Source organism: Dromiciops gliroides, chromosome 1 (assembly GCF_019393635.1).
Source record: "Dromiciops gliroides isolate mDroGli1 chromosome 1, mDroGli1.pri, whole genome shotgun sequence".
Classification (NCBI taxonomy): Eukaryota; Metazoa; Chordata; class Mammalia; order Microbiotheria; family Microbiotheriidae; genus Dromiciops; species Dromiciops gliroides.
The window spans coordinates 574,461,523-574,469,039 of record NC_057861.1 but is presented as its reverse complement, the minus strand read 5'-3'; positions in this window follow the sequence as shown (position 1 = coordinate 574,469,039).

Here is a 7,517-nt window from a genome sequence, read left to right as displayed (position 1 = left end):
CCTTACTTGCTACCCACTGACCTTGGGCAAATTATTCAACCCCTCTAGGCCTCACCTTCTTCATTTGTAAAATGGGTGTTTGGATTAGATAACCTGAGGTCCCTTCTAGCTAAAAGTCAGAAAGTGGCAGAAGTGGAATTGGAACCCATTTTTTGATTCCCAGTCCACTGTTTCTTCCCACTATACCAAACATAACCGCTACCAACAAAGAGCTGTGTGCCCTGCATAGGAAATCAGAAGACTTGAATTTGAGTAACAGTTATGCCCCTGTGGGATAGTAGACAAATCACTTTCACTCTGGAGTTCCTCACCTAAAAATGGAAAGATAATGTCCCTTCTAACTCTAAAAATGTTATGACTCCATGTATAATTTTTCAGACTGTGGAATGGGATGGATATGGGTTTGTGTCCTATGTTAATTAATTAGCAGGTATTTAAAGCCTACCAGTGTAGGGGCCAAATTTAATATGGGGAGAGTTAATTGGGTGGCTCGCTGTAATATTGGGGTTCAGAACATAATGAGGGACCTCTAGGTCCATATTTTACCACATTCCCCCCTTCGTTTCTTTGAGGAACATGGAAGGTTCTTTGATGAATCAAAATGAAAACTAGCATGCCCCTGGTTGACTTCAATTAGCGTTTCTCTGTCATTGTGCTTGGTCTGTTAGTTATAAGTTTTTCCTTTCACCCTGATCACCACCATGAACTTTTCTTCCTTCCTAACCCCAGGAAAACATACTTTTCAGAGGGAAAAGTCTTGTTCTATAGGTTTCATTGGTTTAGACAGCTGTTGTTTTTCTTACTTGTGGGAGGAAAGAAGAGAGCAGAAAAGAATCCAGTCTCCAGAGAGAAGTCAGAAGATGGGCCTCATGGACAGAAGGGTAAGGGGGTAAAACATATCTTGTTCCTTAACCCTGAGTGGGTCAGAGGAACTTCCTGATGGTGCTCTGGGCCTTCTACTTGATGACCTTAGCCCTATTGGCTCAGTTATCCCATCTGGGCATATCGTACATTTAAAAATAAAATTTCTGGGTAAACTGCAGAACAACCTGAATTGATGCAAGGGAGTAATGGCACAGACGGGCTTAATAGGAAATACCCTGGAGTCAGCTGAGAGAGGAACTCCTCACTGAGTGGCCTCTGTCTACTAGAGTCACTTAATTTCTTGGAACCCCAGCTTCCTCATCTGTAAGATTCCAGGGTTAGAAAGAATGATCTCTAAGTTTCTTTGGAACTCTTGCCATCTATATTATCTTTTTGATGTGGAGTGGGGTGGAATAGGGTTTGAGATGCTAGGGGAAGAAGGTAATAACCTCCTCAGCCCTTGAACATGGAGTGCTAATGGCATTATAATGCTATCTAGTGAAAACCCCTATTTGCATCCAAAAATAAAATCCAACATAGCTGGGGTGGGGAAGGGGAGAGAGTATGAAGGGTGTTCTAAGTCTGAGAGCATACGCCATAATTTCTGCTAGCAGAACCACTTTCCATCAGTCAGCAGCAGCCTTTTGAACCTCCCTTTCGCGGCCCGCACCCCCCCCCCCCTCCAAAGCCCTTTCATTTAATGCAGAGAAAGGCCACCCGTTCATGCATATGCAAGAGGTTAAGTTTAGCACGCAACACCCCACACTCTGTTCCCTGCACACCAACCCAAACCCGGGCTAGGCTCTGCGCAGAGTGAATCACTGCGGGGCGGGGGAGAGAAGAGAAGGGGGTAGGCGGGTAGCCTGGTTCCGGCGGCAGATCGACATGGATTGCAGCCACTCGTTCGGGCGGTAGCCTTGGCATCGCCCTTTTAAAAAGTGTTCCGCAGGCAGCAGGAGCAGGAGGAGGGGAGTTCATCTAAGGACAGTCCCAGTTCTCAGAAATCCCTTCCCTGCTGGAACATCTAGCTCCCTTTACTGCAGTTGAACAAACTGCCCTAGATTGGGGGATGAAGAACCCGCCCCAAACTCGTGCTAGGAGCTCTGGGCGTCTGGGCCCACGTGAGCAATCCTGAAATTAGCACCTACACCTCGGAGAAAAGGGGAGGTGGGGTAGGACTGGGGGGGGGGTGTTTCGTGCATTTTTGATGGGCTGACAGCTCAGTCGGCCGCCAGCTTCTCACCCCCCCCCACCTGGCCACTTTCTATGGGTTGTGGCCATCCTCCCCACACCCAACTCCCTGTTTCGTAACTTGATCTTGAGGTTGGGATGAGGGAGGGGACCACACTACTTTCTCCATCTCACCACCCCCCTCTCCCCTCCCGTCACTCCTATTCCCCTGGAGTACAATGAAAACCTTCCATCGGCTCCCCCACTAGGGCACTGCAGAGTAGGGTGTCTGGGTGACATCAGCTTCTATACATAGTCCATACTGCACCCCAACTCCGCGAGCTGGGATGAAGGGAGGGGGGAGAGATGAGAGGCGAGGTGATACTAGCCCGGGCGGGGGTGGGGATGACTTTGCAGGAATCGTGCTTCCAAGAGAGGCTAGAGGCACAAACTAATGGAATGAGGGGGCTTAACGAGCCTCTCTCCGCCACCTCCCCGCCCCCGCCACACGCGCACGCACGCACACACACACACACACACACACACACACACGCACGCACACGCACGCGAAAACCGAACTCTTCCCTCTCAGGCGCTTTTATAAATAAGTAAATACATGAATAATAAACGATGCATTGGACTTAGTAACAGGTCTGAGCGGGGGGGGGGGGGGGGGGCGGGGTACGTGGTTCCCACCTCCCCCGCCACCTAATCTGCGCTCGCGGGGTTAAGGCTGTGCGGGGCTCGGCGCAGCCCGTAAGCCCTCCCGGTGAGTCAGATTGATGTTTCCTGTGGTTGTTGTTGAACAGTTTGTCCTTTTTACACCCCCCCCCGGTCTCCTCCCCCTTGGTAAATATAGCGCTCACGTTTCATCATCTCTTTGTCCAACTAGCGCCAGACACCCCGGCCCGCGTCTCCCCCCCCCCGCCTCCTCCCCTCCTCCCTCCTCCTTCTCCCAGTCACCTCATATAACCCTGAGCTGCCGGCTAATTCCCGGAGCCCCCGCCCCACCTTCCTTCACCTTGTCTGCCTACAGCTCGGACTAATGCAAAGTACTTCTGCTCACCCCGGCCCCCGCCCCCACATCCCCTGAGTCCTCGTAGGAGCCTCCTTGAGATGCCACTGCCAAGCTAGTGACCCCCTCCCCCTAACCTATCCACCATAACCTGGCACTTGCCCCATAAGCACTTCCCTAGCTTAACCACTAAGGGGTGGAGGTAATAAGGAGGGGGGGAGGAATGAGGAGAGAGGTAAGGTAAGGGAGGGAGTTGGATCCGTTTGCCTTTTTTTTTTTTTCTTTCTCCTCTCCTTCCTGGAGAAACTACAGAGCAGTAATGGGTGCCGCCCCCATCCCAAGCTGCCCCCATCCCTTTCACTCGGGGACCCTGGCAACACGCGGCCGAGACAATTGTCTGATTCCCCGACACATTGTCTGATGCACCCACAGCTGAACCAGTCACCTATGCATGGGGGCGGGAGCTGTGTCCTACCCTGAGGAATTGAGGGGAGAAGGTGGAGGGAGGACAGGGAGAGGAGAGTAGGTGGAAGACTCGGTAGGCAACAGCTCTTTAATTCCACCACCCCCACCCCAGTTGTGTGTTTTTTTTTTTCCATTTCTACACACACCACCCAACTAGGGACAGAGAGGAGGCTGATGTTCTATGAAAGCAGGGAACTGGTTCTCCCAGTGGTCCCTTCTGTTTATTTCCCTCCTCCTCCTCTTCCCCATCCCTTTACCCACCCCCTCACCCTCACTCCCTCAGCCCCTAACAGCTGTGAAACTAGCAGTAAAGCACTGCAGTCATGAGATACTCTAGACCTGAGGCGTTTGCCCTGCCCTATATCCTCCATGGGAGACTTCTTTTGTCTTGGAAAGGCTTCCAAGCCACCAAATTCTGAAATAAGGAAAGGCTGGGAGAGGACACTTCCTCCTCGACCTGGCATTAGGAATGGTCAGTTATGTTGGGACCAGCCTGGCTGTCTGCTTGGCAAGAAGGGGGTGATAGCCTAGGCAGGAGCCACCTGTCAAGGAACAGGTTGGAAAAGAACTGAGATTTCTAAAGAACTCTTATTTCTAGGTTTTTGTATTGAATTCTTCTGCACCAGAGGCCATCACCTTTTGCTCATTACAGGGTCTCACTTGGTTTAGCTGACCACGATTTTCAGGTGGACCAAAAACATTATGTCCTAGGAGACTCCCTCTTTCTAGCCAGTCCTTGAAGTACAGAATTCCGCCTCTCTGGGTAAGTTAATTTTTTTTAAAGGCAGACTAAAGGCCTTTAGAGTTTGAACCCATGTCATTTGCTCTATTAAAAACCACCTCTCCACTACTCGTTTTTGCTCCATTGCCATGGCTACCAATTACTTGGTCCCTCCCTTTTTCTGCAGCCCCACAACAGTCACCTAAGTAGAAGCAAGCAAAATACTTCTTTAACATTTTGGTTGATCGTGATGGGTGGCCCCAGAAAGCCATCCTAGGTTATAGGTACTTCATGGGGTTCAGAATTCTCTCCAAATCATAGCTCAGGAGACCCTGACAATGTGTTCACTTTTATCACTCAGCCAAAGGACAGAGAGTCAACAAACATTAATCACTATGTGACAGGCACTGTGCCAACCACTGGGGATTCAAAGGTACCCCCCACCAACAAAACAAAACAAAAAAACAGTCCTTTCTCCTCCAGAGGCCTTCATTCTAAAGCAGACAACATATAAATGACTAGGTATGAAAATGATATATACAGAGTAGATGAAGGTAGTATGATGATAGCTAACATTTTATATAGCACTTACTATGTACCATGTTCATACTAAGCACTTTACAATGATTATCTCATTTGATCCTTTTAACCCCTGGGGGCTAAGTGCTATTACTATCCCCATTTTACAGATCAGAATACTGAAGCCAATGGAAGTTAAGTGACTTGCCCAGGGTCACACAGCTCTAAGAAGTGCCTAAAACTGTATTTGAACTCTAGGTACAGTACTTGATCCCCTATACTACTCAGGGTACAGAAATTGGGAGGTCTTGTAAAGACTTCCTACAGAAAAGGAGGGTTTTGAGCTGAGTTTTAGAGGAAGCCCAGAGGTGAGGGGACAGATCATCACAGGCAAGAATAGCCAGTACAAAGGTACAGAGCTAGAGTATTACATTTGAGGATCTGCAAGTAGGCCAGTGTAGTTGAATCTCTAAGTGAAAGATAATTCTGTTTTGGAAAGAGAGCGAGCCTGAGCGCCAGTCTCTTCCTTCCTCCTCCCACTAGCCCACGTCACTTCCTGACTCCTGGTCTTGCCCTCAAAGACCTTCCCTTCATGGGCAGAACTCTTCTACAGTAAGTATCCAGCAGGTGGCGTTATTCCAATCGTTACACCACTGTGCCACCTAGCTGCCCCAATTTTCCTAGTGGAGAGATCACTGGCCCTGAAGTTCCTCAGGGAACAGCTGAGTTAAATCTCACCTCGGACACTTACTAGCTCTGTGACACTGGGCAAGTCACTTAACCCCAATTGCCTCAAACATCTAGGGCTATCTCCTGTTGTCCTGATATATAACTTCTTGGCTACTTGCTTATTCTGTCTACCATCCACTGGAGTATGCTGTGGTTAGTAAGATTTCCTATCAGGGAAAGACAATAGTTTTATTTGCAGATATCTATTGTGCAAAATGCTTTATTATATTGTTCAAAAAACATTAATTATTATACTCTTTAAATCTAGATTTATGTGACTAGACATGGTTTGAAGCTAGAATGTCACCCAAATTTCAAAAACTCTAAGAATGTCAGAGATAGTTACAAGAAATAAAGCATTTATATTATGGGTCCACTCACCCAAAGTCTTGTTTTGAATCCAGTCAAGCTTGTGTTTTGAATTGTGGCAATTAAATTATATGTGGTCACCCTATTTCTGTCCCAAGTGTAGGGAAAATTAGTTGGGGTTTATCATATATTTGTTACTTAGAAATTAGAGGCTACTGCACCAGTTTGGGGGCATTAAGCATTTATTAAAGTATATTAAATATTAGTAAAGAGAGCTCACATGGCTCTGAAAGATAGGAAAGCCTAGCTAGTGTAATGATTGGAATGATGCCACCTACTGGAGACTTGCTGTGGGAGAGCTCCACCATGAGGAAAATGCCTCAGAGGGCAAGGCCATATGGCTTTTCCTTGGCATCAGGAAATGACGTTTTGCTCATGGGTGCTGTCTATCAAGGCTACCAGCCAATCAACTTGAGGAGCCTCCTATTTTCTGGGAGGAGACAGGAAGGAGGAAAGAGAGCCTGGGGGGAGAGCTCTTGCTCTTTTTGGGTTCCTGACTTGATGGTGGTGGTGGTGGCAGAGGACTTCACAGGAAATTTGAGGAAAGATAGGAATGCCAGGCTGTTGGAATTCTGTTCTCAATCTTTTTCTTTCTATTTTTCAATAGACCCTTAAAAACCTAAACTCGTTTTATCAGTGATTTTAGTCAGTTTCCCCCAAAACTGGGGGAACAGATTAGAATCCACATTTAGAATCTTAAATTACACACTAGGAAATAGAAGAGAAAGAAGAGAGAAAATGGGGAACCCTAGAGGGCTGCGTCTGCTCTCACCAAGTGCCCTGGGGCAAAAGAGCCGGTGTCTGTGCAAGCTCGATGTGGGCAAGAGCAGAGCCAGCCCATACACATTGTTCAAAGCTAATTGGCTAGCATTACTCAAATCTATTGGTTCACTGGTTTTGAGGCTGGTTCAGCACAGTCCTGCTGAGGTCAGAGCCCAGAGAACAGGTCCTCTGGCAGGAACAAGGCTTTCAGGTAGGTATGGTTTTGAGTGAGGTAATTTCCTGACTCTGGGCAGACTTTAAGAAAGGTCAGGACTGGCTCTCTCAGCGGGGACCCCTGGGAGTCCCCAAACCCCTATTATTAATAATTTTCTCACAGAAATCTCCGTGTGTTTTGGCTTTGCCAAAATTTTATTGACTGTTTACATAACACATCTCAATCTACCTTGCTTTCAAGCTGACCTCTCTGGCAATTCATTTGTAGGTGCCCTGGTCTAACTCCTATATATATAATGTAAACCTCTAAGAGCCTAGATGAGAAGGAACCACACCCTTTCTGACTTGCTCTCTTCTACCAAATGACCTACCAAATATTTCTTTCTAAAACTATTTCAGGGAGCCAAGATGGTGGAAGAAAGGCAATGAGCCAAAACTATTTCAATTTGGGTTTGTTCTTGTGATTGATAATATGAACCACTTCTCCATAGTCAATTAACTAGCATTTGTTAAAAGTACTATGTGCCAGGCACTGTGCTAAGTGCTATGGTTACAAAGAAAAGCAAACAAAACAAGAGTCCCTGATCTCAAGGAACTTGCAGTCTAATGCAGAAGTCGACATATAAACAACTATGTACAAACAAGGCATATAAAGGACAACTTGGGAGTAATCTGAGAAAGGAAGACACTAAGATTAAAAAGAACAAATGTCTTCTTACAGAAAGCTTT